Below are 23,492 nucleotides of genomic sequence, written 5' to 3'. Positions count from 1 at the left end.
TATGACGGACACAATAACGATGTTGAACATGTGGAGGTCTATACATTGTACCCAAAGAGTCCATTGCTGCTTTTATCCCGGCTCCTCGGTCTGAAATAATGCATAGTCATTCCCTGGTGACAACATGTAAACGTAAATTTTTTAGGAAAAAAGCCCAAGACTCAGTGTCTTCTCCTTGAACGAGGGCAAACGCAACAGGAAGAATATTGCGGTTTCCATCTTGGACCACAGCCAATAATAAAACTTGCTTGTATTTCCCATACAAGAAAGTACCATCAATTTGGACAATTGGTTTACAGTACTTGACTGCATTAATACACTGAGGGTAAGTCCAAAAGACTCGGTAAAATGGCAGCGATCGCGAACCATTCGATCATTCACGTAATGATGTGAGTTTCGAACTCAACAATTGTCCCGGGATTAAGTCTTTGCACAACATGAAACCAACTGGGCAGCTCGTTGTAAGAGGAATCCCATTCGCCATGAAGTTTGCAAATGGCATTCTGTTTTGCCAACCACGCTTTTTTATATGAGACAGTGTATCCATATTGTGACTGTATAGCAGAAATCAACACTGCAACAGCTATATGAGAGCTTTGCTTCACAATGGGCATGATTGCTTGACAAATAATGTTGGAGTCCAAGTTGGGATGATCCTGGTTTATACCTGTTGCAACATGTATGAGGACCGTTGTATCTGGTTAGTTCCCATAAGTTATTCTTCCTCTTCCTCTTTGATACACGGACCATCCATTGACATCCGTTGTGACGTTGGACGCAGTAGCAGACATATTTCTCCGTGTTAGATCGATCAACTCGGGACTGAACTGAGTTACGAATATTGTAACTCTTTATTGCCATCATTGCTTCCTCCTTCGATGCGAACTCCATTCCAATATGTAAATTACCGTCATTGACTGATGATTGAAGTCCATAGTTGCCAACATCAGGAAGATCTGGAAATTCAGGCTCATACATTGCATCATAATCAGCCTCATACATATGTGCAGGAAGTTCGGCTGGTGTTGTATTTATCGGAACGTCATCCTCGTCATCATCAGAATGTACGTTAAACTGTGGTGAGTCAGGTTCAACGAATAATCCCGTTTCAGCACCATCTGCACCTGGCTCCCGAAGAGGTTCTTCTGGTGGAGATGAGGGTTCCTCCGATAATCCAATGTTGAGGTCAAATAAGTTCCCGCTTGCGTGTCCTCCCCTTGAACTTGAGGCCATTGTATCATGTGGGATGTGAATAGACTGTCGTCTCGATGGCATTTCCATATGTAAGTCGAAAACATTGGCAGATGAATGTCTGCCCCTTGAAGTAGAAGAGATGTTGCCATATGGATTATTGGTGAAGCCACGTGGGTTGAGATCATAAGCAGTTGCAGATGAATGCCTTCCTATTGAACTTGATGGCATGGTATATGGCGTTGGATCCGCCATTAATGATGTGAAATCATTACAGATAAGTTGTGTCGGGCTATCAACTTGATCAGTTTGATATGCAATGCCAAAGTGAGAGGAATATGAGAGACCACGAGTTACACGAACCTCGATAAAAGTGGCATACATTTCAATAAGAGATTGTGAACTCCCCATATGAGCATCAACCATCATAGAAACATCATCATCGTTTGAAAGCTGAAATGATGTATACATGAGCGGAAAAAAGTTCAGTAGGAAATCTGTATTGAAGTGAAGATAGTCTTCTCTGGCCTGCTACACGAAGCTTTAACGAAATTTTTGTGATTAACTCCTCAATTGTGATGTTTCTCTTCAAGGTTAAGGGGATATAATGATCTGACTCAAAAACAACCCCCTCTTCAGCTTCCTTAATTTCTCCATCATACAAAACAACAGCAGAAAGACGACTCATTTTCAGAAAATTTGAGAATTTAGAGTTTGGGAATTTGAGAATTTGAAAGATTGTGAACTGAAGTTTGTTTTGAAAGTTTATAATACGTTGCATATAATAGTTTCTATAATCGGTTCACTATTCACGTGAAGGCGCGTTCCCGGGGGCGCCTTCCATTATTTCGTCAGAGAATATTATCATTGCCCTATTATGTCATTCATGTCCCTCGGGGACACTAGATATATCAGTACCTATTATTTCACTATTCACGTGAAGGCGCGTTCCCGGGGGCGCGCCTTCCATTATTTCGTCAGAGAATATTATCATTGCCCTATTATGTCATTCATGTCCCTCGGGGACACTAGATATATCAGTACCTATTATTTCACTATTCACGTGAAGGCGCGTTCCCGGGGCGCGCCTTCCATTATTTCGTCAGAGAATATATCATTGCCCTATTATGTCATTCATGTCCCTCGGGGACACTAGATATATCAGTACCTATTATTTCACTATTCACGTGAAGGCGCGTTCCCGGGGGCGCGCCTTCCATTATTTCGTCAGAGATATTATCATTGCCCTATTATGTCACTCATGTCCATCGGGGAATAACTTAAATTTAACTTCTTTTGAATGTTCAACAAGTTAAGAATAACTTAAATTAAAACGTTATGTGAAGTTTGAATAAATTAGATAAAATGTTATTGATAAATTGAATAAATGTGAAGTGATAAGTTGATTGTGACATTGAAATTGTATGGAATGAGCATTGAAATGTGACATTGAATAAATTGCCAATTCACCCCTCTCTTGGTTGATTCCGTCGATCGATGAACTCAACATAAGTTGATTTTAATGTATACGTTTTTAATATATATGTTAATGATAAATCATATGTATGGAGTCCTTTAATTTCAATTTAAGTATTGTGAACTATAATTGGAATATAACTTTTAATTTCGAATACAATTGGAATATTAAGTTGAAATTTAATGTTAAATTTCGAATACTATAATTTATATTTTAAATTTAAATTTGAATAATATTATTTTTATTTTTATTTTAAATTTCGAATAATATAATTTGTATTTTAAAAACATTTATCAAACATTTAATGTTAAATGTGAATAAAAAATAACATTAAAAAATATGTATGTAAAACCATGAAACATTTAAATAACATAACCAAATTACATAAAATTCTGAAATTTAATTATTTAAATAACATTAAATATAACTGGATCACCGATGTCGTCGTCTCGAATGAGTTCCACATGGCGGTGGTTGCCTATTTCGTGGAGGATTTCTTCGTGGAACTTGTTCTTCAGTCTCCTCATCTTCACTATCATCATCAGCAGCATTTTCTTCATTTGGTGCAGATGACGCTGAAGGGGCTGAAGGGCCTGTATAAAATAACGACCCTGGAGGAGTGCTAGTAACAATCCCACCGCTCCCCGGGAACTATGGAAACATTGGCATCGATGTATGTGATCCAGATGAAGATTGAGGTGTCTACGGAGAAGCACCACCAGCCAAAAAAGATGCATATAAAGCATATGCTGGATCATTAAACATAGTCGTATATGCACCTCCATATGGTATAAAACCCTGCGGGCTAGGCATGTAACCTGGCGGGCTAGGAATGTAACCCTGCGGGCTCGGAATGTAACCCTGCGGAGATGGCATATAAACTGGTGGGCTTGGCATATGAAGTGGAGGGCTGGGCATGTACCCCTGCGGCATCGACGAATAAGGATGTTGTGGTGGGACTGATGCAGAACCGGTAGCGCCTTCTCTCCGTCCACGCGTCGGGGGACGATGATATTGAGACGGTTGACGTCTTTCTCGACGCCTAGGAATGTTAACCCCTCGTGCTTCCGCCGAAAGTAGAAACGGCTTCCCATTTTCATTAAACCAGTCCATATAGTTATCCGTAACCATATGACCAGTTTCAGCGTAATATTGTCGAAGGGCCAACAGTGTATATCGGTTCTCCCAAAGCGCAATCCAATCTCTGTGTCTCACCACCCAGTTAACATCTTTCTTTCCCGTCTATCTATGTTATGCGTCGTCTAAATTTCTAGGAGCTCCAGGAATATATTGCGTACAACCATACTGACGGAGCACGCGATCAACTGGATGCCACTCAATAATAGCATAACATATAAGAGGTATAACCGATATCCATACCTCTAATGACCCTCTAAGGTGGGGTGGGATGCAAGCTTTCACTTCATCGCTCGCATAAGGTATCCACTGAAACTGAAATATAAATATACAATTCAAATAAATAAAATATTCTAATTATATCTAACATTTTAAATTAAAATATTAATAATTAAACAAATTTAAAAACATACCTCAGACCCAGCTTTCGTATCAATAAGTAAACGAATTTCCTCTAAAACAGTAGGTATACTTTTATGGTCCTTTCTTTTCATCGACCACCTATGAAATATATATAAACTAAATATCACCCTATTTAATTGAAAATATTTAAATCAAAATTTAGTTCGAAATTACCTCAACAATAAGGGAATACGTATGGTTCATTCACGATCGGCATAAGAAAGGCATGCGGAACCACGCCCATGATTGTAGAAGCAGAAGACATCCACCGATAGCAGTTTTCTTATAATTCGTCGCCCGACACATTTCTCTAAAGAGAAATGCCAAAACTGCAGCACCCCAACTATATCTTCCAGCTTCATCAAAATCGATCAGATGCCGCAACCACATACAATGCACCTGGTTGCGAGATTTGTCGGGCATCAATATTCCTCCAATTATTCGTAGAATATGCCCGAGCACATGCCTTTGCTTGATCCTCTGAAGCATTTTCATTTAAAACCTCAAATTAGCTTTCAACCAAGATAAAGCTATTCTACCTCCATTAAACTCTGGCGGAGCAGCTCCAAGATAATCAATGCACATTGATTGCCAATCACCATCCGCCATACCACATCATATTTCCGTCGACGGGAAGCCCCAGATGCATAGAGATCCAATGTAATTGTTGCCTCTCCACATGGAAGGTGAAAAGTGTGTGTCTCGGGCCTCCACCTCTCAATCAGTGCAGAAATTAGGACAGGTTCGAGTTTGCAACCGCCTATAATTGTTGCAATATACCCGAACCCAGCAGAAGCCAAATATGGCAAAATACGTTCCGGTGTCGGTATACGTGGATTTTTAATAAAAGTTTCTAAAATACGATCAGCATCCTAAATATATATTATAAAAAGTAAAATTCATATAAATTCATAATAACTTTAAAATAAAAATAAATTTAAATATTAACATTAATTATAAAAATATTACCATATCGCTAAAATGTCTGGAGATATGATCAATATCCAATCGCAACAGCATTTCGTTTTCCATTATAACTGTAGACAAAACAATATAATTAGCAAAAAATTAATAATTCTAAATAAATAATAATTATATAAATATTATTTTAATAAAAAATATATTTACATAAATATATTAATATAAAAAATAATAACTATTTAAAAAAATACTAACATAAAAATAAATTTCTTACCACTAATAACAAATTTAAAACTCAATAGTTGGAGAATTTGAGTTATATAGAGAGGAGAAGATGATTTTGGTGTGAAGAATGAGTGAGGGTTGAGAGGGTTTATATAGGGGAGGAGAAGGGTAGTTAGGAAAACGGATGGGGGCATTTATGACATTTAATGGAATGCGCGTCCCGGGGATGCGCCTTCCCCCGTGTCTGCTGATATGGCAAAGGCGCGTCCCGGGGACGCGCCTTTCACACGTGGCATCCAACTCAGCGAAAACACGGGTAAAGCGCGTCCCCGGGGACGCGCCTTTGCCAACTCAGCCGAAAGGGTGCTAGTTTTGGAAATATTAGTCGAACGGTGTTAGAAAAATAAAATTAAAAATAAACAGTTATGTAATTTAGCCTTCCAATGCGTTATACGTGTTTGATGTTATGCCTCAATGATTTCGAATTTCAAGCGTCACTGTTTATGTCGTCTGTCAAACTCAAACATTGGGTTTCGCTGCAGTAAGGCAGTGGTGCTTGAACGTGCACGTTGTTCTTGACTGCGAGGTTTTTTTCAAAGAAAATATCAAAATATTGTTTTAGTCCTTATATTATGATCGAATATGATATTTAATCCTTATTTTTAAAGTGACCTGATTTGGTCCTCTAATTCTATAATGTCATTTATTCCCTTTAGTTAACTATTTCATTATAATGCATTTTGGCTCTTGGTACAAGTTTCTTCCATTAGTATTCTCCTTGGTTTGTGGTTCTACAAGATTTATTGGTTGTTTACTTTCCCCGGTGCATGGTTTCTTCGTTTGTTTATACATGACTTTTTATTGGTTGTCAGATATTTGTTCTAGATAAGACTACAGTTAAGGGGAATTGATTTTTCATTCATCCTGCTTTGGATATTCTTAAGATTCTCCTTCTCTATGTTTGGTGCTTGGGAAAATCGGAGTGCTTCGTCTCTATACATCGTTGCCTCAATTATTCACGCTCTTGCTTATCAACCTATCACTGGTCGCTCACCGTTATACTTTAATTATAATAGTCATGAATATATTTCTTCAGTATGTATATGACAAGACATTGTTGATGATATTTTATTTGAGTAATAAATATATCAAAATCCTACTTTCAAAAAGAAAATAAAGATAGAAAGTTAAATTGTACTAAAATGAAATAGAATGAGTAAATCTTAAACTGAAGTATAATAGAGGAACCAAAACCAGAATTTGACCGAAAGAAAAGGATGGGGATCTTGAAAAAAAATCCCTGTTGGGGACCGAGAGGAACTGAACTGCCGACACGGGGACAAATTGGCAATTCTCTCATAATATCCCTCAAAACTTGCACCTTTCAATGGCACTAGTCCTATTGAAATTAGGCCCTAACACATTCTTTTTAATTCCTCTTCAATTAATGGACCATCCCAAACTCATTAATGGGAAAATAACATTCTGTTTACTTTTACTTTTTTTTTCTGATTTTTTTCTTCTTTTACTTTTATTAATATGAGAAGGTGAAGATATCAAAATGACAAAACCTAAACATAATCTTAGAAGTGTAAACAATAAATCTGAATATGTTAACTAGTAATCGATTTAAGAAGATGAGGTGTTAAGTTTTTTAAATGAAATTTGGAGTTTAAATAATGTTATAGAAGGAAGAAAATCAGATAATGACCATCTTTATTATTGATCTTTTTAATATATAATATGAATTAATCGATTGATAGATCGAAGAAAATGACGAACTCACATTCAATTTTATTATCCTTTTCTTATTTATTTATTTGTGGTAGTGATTTAAACCTACGTAATACTTGAAAAAGAATAAGGGGGAAAAGAGACGAGAAAAGAAAAGAAAAATGCAGGGCAGCAGGAACAATATTATGCATTAAATAGAAAGATATTAAACATAATGAGAAGGGATTTTAAGATATGGATGTTGTTCCCTACAGCAGGAAGGAGAAAATTGGAGAAGCAAAACATTTAAAGAGAATTCGATGGGTTTGTCGGCGTTATGTCGCAATGAGTTAATGGTCGGAGATGGACTGGTGTGATTAGAAATATGAAATGTGAGCATCTTGTCTTGTCCCACCATAACCGGTGTTGGTTGCATCTTTTAAATGCCAAAACCCGCAGAGCAGCATTTTTATGTTTCTCGCCTTTGGGCTTTGAGCATAGGACCTTGGACTGTTTGAGCTCAAATGGAGAGGCCTTTGGAGATCCAAATATGAATAGCCGCATTATTTCAGGTTTTATAAGGGCTATACGAGCTGGAGTACAATACTTGTTCATAACTCGTATGTTATTTTCATTCCAAATGAAGGAAATGAGCTTTACGTTTGTTGTTTGTTTCTTTAAGGGATATGGTAGAGCCTACTTTTCTGCAACCTCAGCTCACATGTGCACTGGTGATGGTAATTCTATGGTTGCTTGCAACTGTTGGGGATTCCAAGCTTTGATGGTCTAATCACCTTTGAAGCCATTGATAGTTCTAAAACCATTGCAATTATGCTCTTGTCCCTCTCAAAATTCTTTGGTATAATTGTTTTTAGGGTACAGTCAATTTTAAATTTAAGGGTAAACTATGCAGATAGTCCCCTATGTTTTCGATTTGATTGACTTTGGTCACCAATTTAAAAATTAAGGGGAATGGTCCCTAATGTTATCGTTCCGTTCGATTTTAGTCCCTCAGCCATTAATTTTTGTTAACCCCCTTTTGTTTAAGTCCCAATTTAATGGCTGAAAGACTAAAATCGAATGGATTGATAATATTAGGGACTAAAATCGAATAGATCGATAACGTTAGGGACCATTCCCCTTTAATTTTTAAATTGGTGACCAAAGATCAAACCCTAAACATAGGGTACTATCTATATAATTTACCCTAAAATTAATGAAATTAAGCCATGACCTCGAATTTGTTTGGTTTAATTACATTTTAAGACTTTCAAATTTTAAAATTAGTGAAATTAAATCCTCAATTTCTTAATTTTAATACTTTAATTACCTTTAGGACTCTTTGTTCCAGGTTTCTTGTGTTCTTTCTCCCCAAAAACATTTAAATCATTTTCTGGGGCTACTTTCTGTTGAAAAAATATGAATGAATTGATTTATTCAATCATGACTATTCATGAAAAATAATTAAGTCTTTTCATGAAAAATAGTTATTTCATTTCACCCCAAAAGTCATGTATTTTCATGTTAACCTTTTGATCAAAAGGTTATAATTTTTAATCAAATGGTTAAGTCATTTCATTTAAAGATCTTAACCTTTCAATACAAATTCCTCTCCCTATATAAAGGCTTAGTTGTGAAACATCTCAACACACAACTTTTTACTATTTTCTTTCAAAAACCTTCCTTTTAATTATTCGATTCCTCCAAAGTCATTTTTCAGTGATAGATAAAGACAAAGATTGTGTTCAATTGTTCACTACGGTTGTGCTTACTGTTGTGAACAACCGTAGTGAACATTTGTTGTTGTATCCTGGGAGACCGACGACCAATGTTACTCAAAGCACCGAGGAGGGGACAAATCTGTCTTAAGTAAACTGTTCATTCAGGACTCAACAAAACTCTTCTTCTATTTATTCAGTTCCATCCGATTATATGTTCTATTTTAATTTAACATTTTTTTAACTTTATTATTGAAACAAAATTTTTAGATTATAATACTACAACACTATTTTTCAATAATTTGCAACACTTTCTTGATACTTTCTGTTCTTATTCTACTTCTTGTGAGGAGCATTGGTGATTGTATGCTTGGCTTCTTTATTTTGATCTTTTTTTTGTGTAAACTCTTGGATTTCTGTTTTGACTCATATTTATAGAGGTTCATTCCATAAGCAATTCCTGCATCACCATGCAATCTGTTTTGTTGTGCCTGCATCACCAATGCAATATGTTTTTTGGATTTAAGTTTAGTTGATGGTGTAACCCATCAAGTGACTTCAATGGTTGAAGGGAACATTATTCTCTTTAGAGATCTTGGATTCGAACAGTTCTATCTACAATGTGTGTGTACTCTATTAATAATTTAAAAATATTTTGAACATATACTACCTTTAATCATCTAAATTATTAAGATAAAAAAGTTTAATCAATGGTTTAGATTTTTGACACCCTAAAAGGCTTTGAAATTTCTCTCTTATTCATCTTGTAACTCATGGTGGTTGATTAAGACATTATTATTAATTTGTTTAAAAAGAATTTCGAAGTTTAAAGCATTTCAGAAAAGATTTTTTTTAAAAATATAAATTTTCAATTATTATTAATTATTTAAAATTTTGAAATCATAGGAGGCCCCGAAGTTTCATCTTGCAACTCATGGTGGTAGACTAAAATATTATTGTTGGCTCCTCATAAAGTTAAATAGATTAATTACTTTTAAACTATATCTTAATGCATGAATCAAATTACTTTAATAATTAAAAGGATAATTATTATCTTTAAAAGTATCATATTTAAGTATCAATAATTATAGTATATTTAAATGTTTATTAACAAATGATAAAAAAATTTGAATGTGAAATGACAGTGTGAATTTATTGGAAAATCAAAAAACAACGAATGAGCTCATGGAATCCACGTGTAACACACTACACCCTTGGGAACGAACGTGAAACATAAACACAAAGAAGAAAAGTTATGGCGATAAAACAAACTATTAGAGTATATCCACTTCAGCTTGTAATCTTTATAACTTATAGCTGATTAGTTATCTTGTTATCAGTCAGTTAGTTGATCTGTTAGCAGTTGTATTTTAGTTAGTTAGTTATCTTTCAGCTTATATAAACCAGTCTTGTAATCTCTCTTAATACAAGAAAGCATTATTCATTTTACAGCTTCTTCAATCTTTATATGTTATCAGAAGTTTTTTTTTTCTTCTCTCACGCTTCATCATGGTTGAGCCATCGAATGATAGTTTCGACAATGGGGCAAATCCCTATTTCTTGCATCAGTCTGACAATCCTGGCATGATACTGGTGAGTCAGTTGCTCTCCAATGATAATTTTCATAGCTGGAAAAGGTCAATGATGCTTGCCTTATCTGCCAAGAACAAGCTTGGATTTGTTGACGGTTCAATTCAAGCCCCTGATCCTTCTATGGTCAACCAGTTCAATGCCTGGACAAGAGCCAATAATTTGGTCAATTCTTGGCTTCTCAATTCAGTCTCCAAAGACATTGCTGCAAGCTTACTGTATCACACAACTGCTGCTGAAATATGGAAAGATTTGGTTGATCGATTCCAGCAGGCGAATGGACCACGCTTATTTCACTTAAAGAAACGTTTATTTGAGCTTGTGCAAGATAAATTGTCAGTAAGCAACTATTATACTCAATTGAAAATTGTTTGGGATGAATTGTTTTCAATCCAACAGTTATGCAGTTGTCTCCAATGCAATTGTGGAGGAGTGCAGCGCATGCTTGCTGAACAACAGCAAGAACAAGTAATTCAATTCTTAATGGGGTTAAATGAGTCTTATGCTGATATAAGGGGACAAATTCTTTTAATGGATCCTCTCCCTCCTATTTCAAAAGTCTTTTCTTTGATTATTCAAGAAGAGCATCAACGAAATATACAATCTTCCCATCCAATTTCCGAGCCAACTTTTGCTGTTAAGTCTCATCCTAGCACTAATACTCGCAAAAACAGACCCCTGTGCAGTCATTGTAACCTTCTTGGTCATACAAAAGACATGTATTACAAACTGATCAGTTATCCACCTGGTTACAATTCCAAGAATTGGTCCTCTTCGACCTCTTCTCGGGATAAAAGTTCTCAAGCCATTCATACCAACTCTGTTGTATCTCAGCAAAGCTCTCCTGCTGTCACTAAAGCCTTTACCCCTGAGCAATGTCAACAATTGATTGCCATGCTCACTTCCCAGTTACAATCTGCTTCATCCTTGGATATTCCTACCACTTCGATCATACTGCCATGTAAGGTAAGATCATATCACACATAACTGCTTCTGGTCTTGGAATATTTAACTACTGGATTTTGGACTCGGGAGCTTCAAGACATATATGTCATTCATGAAATAGTTTTGAATCACTATTTCCTATAACGAGCTGCTCAGTCACCTTACCTAATGGATTCATCATCCCAATCAGTTTTGCAGGCACAATTCGATTTTCATCTGATTTTGTATTGCATGATGTGTTGTTTGTTCCAGACTTTCAATTCAATTTGCTTTCAGTCAGTGCATTGCTGAAATTCTCTGACCTTAGTGTGTTGTTTTGCAAAACGAATTGCTTAATTCAGGACCTTCATCGAGTGATTGGGAAGGGTGAGCTGGTTCAAGGATTTTACTTGCTGCAGATGTCTTCATTCAATTCTAATATTTCTTGTAATACTGTGTCTAGCAGTTTATCTAGTGACTGGCATAACAGATTGGGTCATCCCAGTCTCCATGTCATGCATCTTCTTAAGGATGTTTTGCTTTTAAAGAATGTAAAGATGAAAGAATCTTGTCAAGTTTGTCCTTTGGCTAAGCAACAAAGGCTGTCATTTCCAGTCTCTTCTTCTTATACTACACAATTGTTTGAGTTAGTTCATTGTGATATATGGGGACCCTACAAGCACAAAACATATTCTGGGCAGGCTTCATTTCTAACCTTGGTTGATGATTTCTCGAGATCTACCTGGGTTTATTTGCTGCAGCATAAATATGATGTCAACACCATTATACTCGCTTTTATATCAATGGTTAAGAAGCAATTTGAAATTGATATACAATCTTTCAGGTCTGATAATGCTCCTGAGTTAAAATTCACTGAATTGTTTACTAACTTGGGTATAATGCATCAGTTTTCATGTGTGGAAACACCCCAACAAAACTCAATCGTTGAAAGAAAACATCAACATCTGTTGGCTGTTGCTCGTGCTTTATATTTCCAGTCAAAGGTGTCAATCAAGTTTTGGGGCGATTGCTTACTTACTACAACATATCTAATAAATAGACTTCCATCACTTGCCTTGAACAACAAATCCCCTTATGAAATCTTACATGGTCATCTACCAGATTAGAACAGGCTACGAGCTTTTGGTTGCCTTTGCTTTGTTGCTACTTTGAAGTCTCAACGGGACAAATTTTCAGCTCCAGCTTTACCTGTGGTATTTCTTGGATATCCTCCAGGTGTAAAGGGATATCGCATTTATGTCTTGCAAACTCAGAAGATTGTTATTTCTAGAAACGTGGTATTACATGAAGGGTTATTTCCTTTTCAAAATGCAAGCTTGTCTGACAATTCTATTGACGTTTTCAAGACTTTTGCCTGCCAAAGGTTGTGAATGACATGGTCAATGCTCCACACGTGCATGAATTTCAACAAATTCCTCTTGAACATGCTGACTTGAATGGTGGAGCTTCTCTTGGCTCTAATAACTCAACTAGTGATGCTCTCCTGGGCTCTATTGATTCGAATAACAATGCTTCTCCTGAGCATGTTGAAATGATTTTGAAAATCATTTTTTAAGAAAGAAAAAAATATTTTTATCTTTTTTTGCAAAAAAAATCAAAATCTATATATAATAATTTTTTTAAAAAAAAATCTGAAAACTTATCTAATAAATCAAGTATCATTGATGATAGTACCTGCATATCATGTGGGAGGATATCCGAAGGGGTAAAGCCACTCAAAATTGTGCAAACGCTACAACCGGAATTATGGGCCATCTTCATCGGTCTTCAACTAGCTTGGGAACAAGGATTTGAAATCCTAACTATTCAAACCGACTCTCTTGAAGCAGCAAATCTTCTTGATAAACCAGACGCCAGCTCCATTCCAATTCCTCTGGTTCGTGCTATTGATAGGCTTCGGAACAAGGCTTAGGCGACTTCTATCATCTGGACCCCTCGAAGGAACAACGCCGCTGCTGATGCTCTTGCCAAGTTAACCGACCCTCTCTCCGATAGACTCGTCGTTTTTGAGGATCCCCATTTTAGATAAGGATAAACTTATCCTTGATGTAATTTTCTGCATGTTTTCCCACTCTTCAATTCAAAAAAAGGCCACTCAAAATTAACCGTCGATAATTCAAGGAGACCAAACGAGTAATAAGCCGAAGTGGACAAAAACCAGTAGTGGGATGGATAAGAGCAAATTCAAAGTTACTTATAAACTCGAAGATTCAGTATCCGAGAACTTAAAATTGAGATGGACAATGCCGATATAATGAAAATTGTTAATAAAAGTTCCAACTCACTGCAAAATCATGCTGATGTGAAGATGATTGACATACTCATCCACGACGATTGAGAAATAAAAGTTGGACTGGTTGCAAGTGAACAAAATATATAGTATTGTAACACCTTAATTTGTAAGAAACTTGCTACTATCATACACCTCCTCTAGATATAGTAGATGCACTGCAAGAAGAAACTCATACTTGACGTGAAATCATTGCCCTTCTTTTTATCCAAAAAAAAGAAAGAAAAGGAATTCAACTAATAATTGTAAATATTTGTGATTATAATATACATATATATATATATATATATATTTAATTTTTTTATGGTTATATCTTACACAAAACCTTAGCCGCTTTCTTTTTCCTCTTCTATTTTTTTAATAACTTGTGTCAATTTTATTAATCAATCCCACTTTTTATTCTTTATTATGCCACTAGTTTTAATGTTGGTTATCGCATGTCGGTTATATATATATTTTTAATAGGAAAAATTATGTTTTTGTGATATGTTCTCTGTCTTTATGGTATATTTATCTCTGTCTTTTAGTAGTTTAGATTTTTTGCCGTTGTTTATAGTTTTTTTGCCATTGTTTTTTGTTTATAATTTTCTCAAGGTCGTATTTGACATCCGACTGATCAAGATTGCATTTATTTATTATCACGATGATCTTCCCTACTTTGGACACTCAGATTGATTTAGATACGTATTTTGCGTTCGTAGATAGTTTTTTAACATCATTTGACTCTGATTTGTGATTTATCAGTAGTCTTTCAATAGCTTCATCCCCTTTTGTAGTTCGTTTACCGATGCAGTCAAATTTATTTTTATCTTTATTTTATTCGAGTTTTTTGGTCAGATTTTTAACATTTTCCTTCTTTGGTCCTTATGTGAACTAGGTGACTATTTTTTTGTCTCAATGATAATAGAAAAATGTCATAATTATATTTTAGGTTTACGGTTATGATTGTAAATCTTTATTATAAATTTGAATATTTTATATTTTTAATAAAACTAGCGACTTTATATAAAAATAATTGTAAATATTTATAATATTATGATACTAATTGATTACAATTTAAATTATTTTATATAACCATACATGATTTACACATATATATTTATTCATATTTTTTTATATATGATACATATATCGTGCACAGTCGAGGTACTTGATTTGAACTTAAAATCAATCTACTAATTACTAAAATATTTAAGTTGTTTTAATCTTATTTTATAACTTAAATTTATTTAAATTTTTTAATTAAATCAAATTTATAAAATTACAAATCAAATTAAATAAATTTAAATTTTTTAACATCAAATCAAATTAAAAATTTTAATTTTCAAAATTAAGTCTTACTCGTCCCTCTTCTGATAACAACAATCCAAATCGAACTCAGCCTAACAACCACCCAATTTTCTACACAAACAAAAATGCTCACTTATTCCACGTGGCAGCATCTCTCCCTTTCATCTTCCCAAAGTTCCTATTTTCCTGACCGTCCGTTCTTAAAAGGCCTCCCTATATAAAATCTTTTATTGGAAGAAATGGTTCAATCTAAATAACTGCAACACTATTTTCCTTCTTATCTATCTATTGCAGATCCGATTTATCCTCCATGATCAGAATCGGTGGCGTCGGTTCACGGTCTTCATTTAGATGTAGGATTTTGTACGATTCGAGGATTAATGTTGTGAATTGCTATCATTTTGCAGATGCTTAAAAGTGCCCTAGATTTGGGAACCAGGCCACGGTTTGTTTGATGTTTATCGATTTCAAAAGAGATCTGCATTTTATGTATGCTTCGTCAATGTTTATCAATTTGTTTATGTTTTAATAATGTATTTCTTTTTTGCAGGGAGGATTGGTGAAAGATTAGATCTCAGCATGGCTGACGATTTTCACGATGCTATTATTCATCATATGTTCCAGATCAGACGCTTCTGATCAATAGCCGATGTGAGATTGACGGTTGTTTGTTTATAAAATGGATGTGTAAAATATATCAGTGCAGAAGAGCCATTGATTGGAAGAGGCTGAGTCCCTGATCTATCTTTGTCATCCAAGACCTTTGCCATGGCAGGTGCGCTTGCATGGCAGGTCACCTAAACTTAATAAAATTTCATTTTTTTTGGTGTTTTGAAGGGAGTTCGCACGGGGTTGCCCGGGTTCTCCCTTCTGCTGTCGCGTGGTGTTCCCCTCTCTTTTACTTCCCCCCCCCCCCCCCCCGCTTTCATCTATTTTCATCGACACTCTGCACCATTAGGGACGGATTCATGATTCTCATCATCACCACCATCTTCAACATCGGATTAAGCTCATGATCTCAAGGCCAAGGTATTTTTTTATATTTAAAATAAAAAAATCACCTTATCGAATTTTTCTTTTAAAATTATATTCAAGTCCATTTAACATGATATTTAATTATTCAGATTTTTTTATAAAACCCCTAATATATTTTTTTAAATCGTTTTCAGAAGTTGAGCTTGGTTATAATCAGCTGTTCATAAATTTATGAATGTGTCTAAAATTTTAATTTTTTTTATAAAAATAATGGTATGTAAAAATTGTAATTTATTTTTTTCACGTTAAATTAAATTTAACCAATTTTTAAAATAATGGGATATACTTAGACTTTAAGGGGTTTAGTGCATCCGCCTATTATAATGTGATTAATGCAATTTTTATTCTTGGATTCTTTTTACAAATTTTCCTTGAAGCTCTATTTTTAAAGATTATATACTTTATAGTGACAATTGAAATCAAATTAATTTAACATTTCAGTGAGATAATTAAATATATTGGTAGATAAATTTATATTTTTAACGTCACTTACCTGTCGAATTTAAAAGTTGGTTCTCAGATAGAGTAAATGAAATGAATTTTGCAAAGAAAAAGATGAGGAGAACATCTCCAATTGCCGTGACTCGCGTAGAGAAATAAAGCACTTCCAAAACATTTAAAAAATGCTTTGATAAATGCTTGATTTCCGCTTCATCTATTATTCATCATTGGATTCAAAGTGATGGCCATACTACTGCTATTAGTCACATATGCTGATGGCCATCCACGTTAAAGATTTCCAACATTTATGGGTCATATTTCCAGTGTCTCAATCATGCTTGTTCAGTTTCAAGGTTTATTTCCATCTCATATCATTTTGCCTACAAAAACTTGAATACCCTTTAATTTCTATGCTATTTTCTCTTACGTGATTAGTATATATCTGCTACTGTATTACCAAACCGTGTACTTGTAGTGGAATCCGAATGTCCAATGCAGGTTGAGGTGGCATATGTATTTTGTGTGTAATTGCTTTTTGTAGTTCTTTAGGCCCTTCAATGGGCTTGGGTTGAAGGTTGGGGTTTCACCAGCTCTAGAAGATATTGATGAAAGGTGAACCATGCCAAGCATGTTGCCCATTGCAGTTGCTGTTCTATATTAGCAATGAAAATCAAGGGTGTTCATTGCTTGTTCAACTTTCAATATTTATGCCAGAAGGTATGCGTAGATATATGGGTCTGGGAATCAAGCTTTGGAGTTCCGTCGTGATTATTGTCACAAATACATGTGTAGTAGCAGGTATATTCTTTAAATCTTTGGAGGTAAATTCTTGAAGCATTCAAGGCTTATTAAGAACTGCCGTTAGGTGTTTTCGAAGTTGACCATGCGAGGTACATGTTTCTTGTGTAATCAGTTCCTTTACATATTTAAAGCTTCAGCGGACTATGGTCCCGTGGTTTTTCCCCTTTAAAATTAAAGGGGTTTTCCACGTAAAGTTTTGGTTTCCAGTTTTTATCTTTATATTGCATAACTATGTTGGTCATTGGCACTTCAACAATTACGCTAAAATACTTGGTTAGGCAGATTGGTATCTATGCCATGCCTATGCAGGTATGATAAAAGATTTTCCATTTTAATTACACTTTTTTTTATGTCATTTTAAACAATAGTATGCTAACTCTTCTTATTTTAGTTGGCCTTTTACTTCCATGTTCAATGCAAGAATTACCTGATGATAGTCTATTTAGTTCAGGACTTAAGCAGTCCTTTTAAGCTATTTGTGCTGGTTGAAGGCTTATCATTGAGCTAATAGTATGGGCCTCCTGTTGACAAAAAGGGATTTCTAGATTTATCCCAAAAGATATTTTTGGTTAGGAATTGCCTGCTGTTTTTGAATCAGAAAACTGTGGCGTTTCTAAATATCTGTATTTTTAAAGGATTTTGAATATTATATGTATATAAATTTATTTATTTTGGATCCATTATAGTCATTTGTAGACTTTACACAGGCATAAGTGTGTGTGACTTTATGCTTGATTAAAAAATAAGTATTCAAATTATAAATTTTTCTCTAAAATAGATGTCCAATTCTTTTTATTCATCTAGGTGTATATTGTTACAAACATTATACTTTAGGTGCCTTGACTGTAACGGTCATTAAATTCTGTTGTTAAAGGATAAATGTCACGATTTAAAAATTAAAAATTAAAAATTAAAAATATTATTATATTAAAAAAACCAATTTTTTTTTGAAAAACTTAGAAACTCTAAAATTTTAAAAATTTTAATTTCAACCCCTAAATCCACATTGATGATCACCTTTTGTTGTCTATGAACTCCACTTGACTTCTCCTCCATTTGACAACCAATAATCACATGAAAAGTCATCAAAATATGAGTCAATCGACAACCAATTGATGTGTACCTCGACAAATCTTGATGTTGCAAATCGTGTTCCCACACGATTTCAACGGCTAATTGGTGACAAAGGATGATTATGTCTTACTAGGAAGATGACATCGACAACAGTGGCCGTGGTTGTTGGTGGGTTAGATTTAGGGAATTAAGAATTTTAGGGATTTGAGGTCTTTTTGTAATTTAAGAAAAATTAGGGTTATTTTTTTAAATTTAGTAATATTTTAATTTTAAAAAATAAAATCCTCAAAATTATTAGAATGTTACACGTGTCACTTAACAGAGTATTTTATCAAACGTTATGATTGGGACACTTAAAGCAGTAATATTTGTTTGTTACGTTAGACATCTGAACTAAAAAAAATAAGATATTTATTTAAAATAAGTTATTATAGACACTTATTTTCCAATTAAGACGAGAGTTTAATAAAACAATTGACCTAAAATTTATAATAGAATTCATTGGTGACACTTACTGAGCATAATAAAATGTTGGACAAGTTTTCTTGTTTATTTAGGCGCAGGATAATAATATTTTAAGAAAGGACCGAATAGATCTGGCTCAGTTGACAATGAGAGTTGAATATTTACAATTAAATTTGTTAAGTGGATGTTGCTTTGAGTCAAACTAAATGTCCTAAAATTGTTCAATTTGTTTCTGCTTTACATAGGATGGATGGATGAGGGGCTGGTATGACATCCGTATCCTAAAAAAAAAATTAAATTCTTATATAATTTATACATTTTTTATTGATAGTCTATTTTTTAATTTTAATTAATTAAATTTTTAAAAAATTTTATAAATTTATCCTTAATATAATACCATAAATCCGTCTTTGTTGAAATTATTGGAGTAAACAAGAAGTATGTTGTTGCCCTCTCCTCTATCAAAGCAGCAGGGGATGTTGTTGGCCTCTCCTTCATCAAAGCAGCAGGGGCACGCATCAGTTATTAAACATATTATCTGAATTTGAGTAATTGTGAGAAATGGGATTTGGACCCTAAGTTTATTGGTTGTATGAGAACTGAATTTTCAAATTGTTGAATTCTGAGAAACAGCAGTGCAAAAAAGTAGCAACAAAGGATCGGGATGGAGGTGAAAAGGAAGGGATGATAGGTCCCACCGAGATTTGAACTCGGGTTACTGGATTCAGAGTCCAATGTCCTGACCACTGGATCATGGGACCACAATCAACCCTTAAGTCGCATATTTGTTTTACCTAAACTATAACCTTAAAAAGGCAACACAATTTGCTTTTCGCAACTCCAAGGATGTTCAAATATTTATCTTTGCTATAGAAGTCACCCAAACAAAGTATCTGGATTTAAACAAAATTCATAAGCTCATTGGGCTAAACTATGTGTCACAACATTAGCGATTCTGTTAGCAAAAGAAATTGTAAATACCGAGTGAGTATCGAGCGATCGGCGAGCCTCGGCTAAGTGGATGCCGACGATAGAAAGATCCAGGGTTTCTCATGGTCCATAAGTTCCATAACAATGCGAAAAATCTAGCAAACTTAACTTTATCCATAAAGTCGAGCAAATTGTTCAGCCAATCCTTGCAAGAAATCATCGAGGTATTAAAAACTCTAATGTCCCACAAGGAATAGGAAATAACTTCCCTGGCCATCTGAGAATCCCTGAAAGCGTGAGTTACTGTTTCATCAGCAGCGTTGCACAACTTACATAAACCGTCTCCCCAGCTTATTGCTCGAAGACTTGAACCAACTGGAATGGCCTCATGATGACATATCCGCCAGTCGATGATCCTTATCTTAGGGAGCTCCTGGGCTTTACCAATAGCATTCCAGATCCTCTAAGTGTCTCTTTCCACGTTGCTTTCTTTCAACAACCAATGGTAAGCTGATCTTGTAGAATATACACCCGAGTGGTAACCTCACATTCTTTGCTTACCGAAGCAGCGGAGTTATAGGGTAGTCCAATATCTTTCTGGCGTCATAAGGCTGAAAACCGAACTTTATGTTCATCCCATTCAGCTGTACCATGCATAACAAATTCTCCACACATAATTCGTTCTTAGCACTATTTACGTAGTTGTCTTCCAGTTTAACCTTTAAAGATCCAAGAATTTACATTGATTGTCACTTTACTATTAATATCAATTCTTCGGAAATAACCCTTTTTGGATTAAAAAAAACCCTGTTTTAGAACCTACTTAACCTTAAAGATACAGTTCCAAGCATAGGAAGCCTTGTCACCCTGCTTAGCTTCCGAAATATCACATCTAGGGAAATACCTAGCAGCAATGCCTTATAGCACAAGTTATCTTTATTATGCAAGAACCTCCACACTTGCTTACCAGCTAAGGTGAAGTTGAACTATTTCATGTCTCGGAAGCCAAGGCCTCCATCCTACTTCAATCTGCACAGCTCGAACAAGGCAACATAAGTCCACCCCCTCTCATCAATCTTCCCTGACTATCAATACGCCTTCATAGTAGAGACTATGTCACTAAGTATCTCCTTAGGCTACAGGTAACATGTCATCGCATATGTTGAAAGAGTTTGTGTCACTGCTTTCAAGAATATTTCTAACTCTTTCCGAGACCCGATCTCTAAGGAAACCAAAGGTATTAGTATTGTACTTCCCAATGGTAATCAAAGGTATTAAAGTCTTTTTTTCCCAATGGTAAGGGCATCCCAAGATAATGTCCCAAGGCTGGCACAAAAGAGCTCCCAAAGTTCCAGAAGTAGACACTTTAATATGCTTACTCGTGCCCTTGCTGAAGAAGACACAAGACTTCTCAAAGTTCATCTTCTGACTTGATGCCTTCTCATACACGATAAATACTTCTTTAAGCCTTCTCGCCTCCGGCTAAGAATGCTTGAGTTAAACATATTGAATAATTGTGAAAAAAAGAAGAATTTGGACCCTTTTTCAAATGGTTGACTTGTAAGAAATAGAGTGCCGGAAAAAAAATAGCAAAAGGAAGGATAAAGCAACTACAATAAAGATTGCACCGAGATTTGAACTCGGGTTACTAGATTCAGAGTCCAATGTCCTAACCACTAGACCATGGAACCATGAAACAAACCCGAACATATAAAAAGGTAGCATAATTTCCTTTTTCCAACAGTTATGCAGAGAAATCATCATTAGATATTTGATAGGTATCAGTATTTCAAATCTTAAATTTTGATATTTGAAATACTCCAATGATGTTCAAATGTTGATCTTTGCTTCAGAAGACACCCATACATAGTATCTGGATTTAAACAAAATCCAAATGAAGCGTTATAGCATTTTAGATTCAATCAGATTGAGGCTACTATGACATCTTGAACCAACCAATCCAATCCTTCAGAAAGCCCTTTACCAGCGTATGAAGTACACCCTGTAATTTTCCAATGCCTGGTTTTATCCATAGCTTCAGGTTCAACCAAAGGATGGATCCAAGGGGGGCGGCCGTGGGCAGTCGTTCCTTTGAAAATTTCAAATTATCATATATTTTAGACTTTTTTATATAGTTTCTATTGAAGAAATGACCATCCAGTTCAGTTGGTAGAACACAAGGTTCTTAACCTTGAGGTCGTGAGATCGAGTCTCATGGAGGGCATTTCATAATTTGGAGGTCTCCTACGGAAGTTGCTCTCAACTTAGTATTAGGGACAGCCTACTATCTTACCTCCCCTTATCCCATTATATATGGGAACAAGGGACATCCATTTTTTTTATATAGTTTCTATTGATAATATGTTTTCACCTCCCTATAATTTTATAAATTCATCATCTCTTATAATTTTAAAAATTCATCCCTCTTAATATAAGTCCTTGTGTTGAATACAATAGTCACAATAAACCAGCATCTCAAATGGAAGACTTAATGGCTGCAAAGTATGTGAAATACAGAGCCAAAAAAAAAGTTTTGGGATCAAGTTGAGCACAAAACTTGCAAAACAAATTTGGGCCTTTCATAAATAAACAACTAAACTCATAGCATGCTCAGTTTTCGCAATCTAAAACGAAAACCAACAAGTTGAACACGGGGACAAACACATGATTTTATGTTATAGGAGTGAACTTGAACTTTTAAATTTTCAAGTGGCAAACTTGAACTTAAAAAATTTCAAAGGTACAAAAAATATTTGCAATAAAAAAATACATAAAAAATTCAATATATTTTTAGGGGGCAATTGCCCTCATCTGCCCCATGTGGTCCATCCCTGCTTGAACAATCAACTAGAAGCCTTTAGCAATTTCAGGTGGTGTAACAGCACCTTTAATGCTATGTTTGTTACCTGCGATCAAAAGGATGCTTCTGATAACCTCTGCAACAACAAAAAAATACAAATCCTCAACCACAAGCCCCAGTTTACTTTGCCCGGAATTAGCTTGCACGATTTTATTTTCTAATAAAACTTTCAAAGTAAATTAAAATTACATAGATCAATTTAACATTTGCCCGAAATTGTACGTTTAGCACAGTAAAAAATGTTTATCCTTATCGAGGGGACCCAAAAATTTTGAAAGGTCATATTTTTATCTTGGAGTTGGTGGTAGTTATACACAATTATGATCCATTTTGACGACATTACATGATTCTTACAATATCTCAATAATATAAAAATCTTGATATCATACAGCAAATATCAAAATTGCACTCAACTTTATACTTCCTTTGCCATTGATGTTCCAATTCTTTGTTCTTCTCTTAGAATTATAAGAATATACATACAACAATGGAGAACATCTATCAATCAACCATGTAAATCATTTAACTATATACACACATTAAAGAGACTATGAATTTGCATATAATGTCTAAAATTAACCCTTTTAACTAACATGCCATGCCACCAAAGTAACGAGATTAACGACTCGATGGTTAAATTGTAATAAATTATTATATAAGTGACAGAAAAATAACTTTTAAATTTCCATGATCGAAATAAGACAAAAGAAAAACAGAAGTGACCTCCAACATAATTTATCCTAAAAGAAAAAGTATTTTCCCCTTTTACAGCTTTTCATTTTTGAAAAACAAAATCTTTTTTAATATCTTTAATGCCCAGAAAATCTGATTATTGTCCAAAAATTTGTATAGGCGATTAATTAGTGATTTCTACTTTATAACGCACTTATGGTTTATAAACAAAATTACCTACAAGTATTCGATCAATTTTGAATAAAGACATATCGCTATCAATTTCGATCAAGATTTTTGCGAAATCATATTGTC

At 34.7% G+C, this 23,492-nt stretch overlaps 2 non-coding genes across 2 annotated transcripts; both read right to left on the bottom strand.

The window, feature by feature from the left end:
* Positions 1–19,404: 19,404 nt before the first annotated feature.
* TRNAQ-CUG lies at positions 19,405–19,476 on the bottom strand. Its single transcript has one exon. It is a non-coding gene; the product is annotated as a tRNA-Gln (tRNA).
* A 1,788-nt stretch (positions 19,477–21,264) lies between these two features.
* On the bottom strand, positions 21,265–21,336 carry TRNAQ-CUG. The gene has a single exon. It is a non-coding gene; the product is annotated as a tRNA-Gln (tRNA).
* Between the last annotated feature and the right edge of the window lie 2,156 nt (positions 21,337–23,492).

This window comes from Hibiscus syriacus, unplaced genomic scaffold, assembly GCF_006381635.1.
Source record: "Hibiscus syriacus cultivar Baekdansim isolate YM2019G1 unplaced genomic scaffold, ASM638163v2 tig00110718_pilon, whole genome shotgun sequence".
NCBI classification, from domain to species: Eukaryota; Viridiplantae; Streptophyta; class Magnoliopsida; order Malvales; family Malvaceae; genus Hibiscus; species Hibiscus syriacus.
This window is presented reverse-complemented; position numbering and strand designations above follow the sequence as displayed.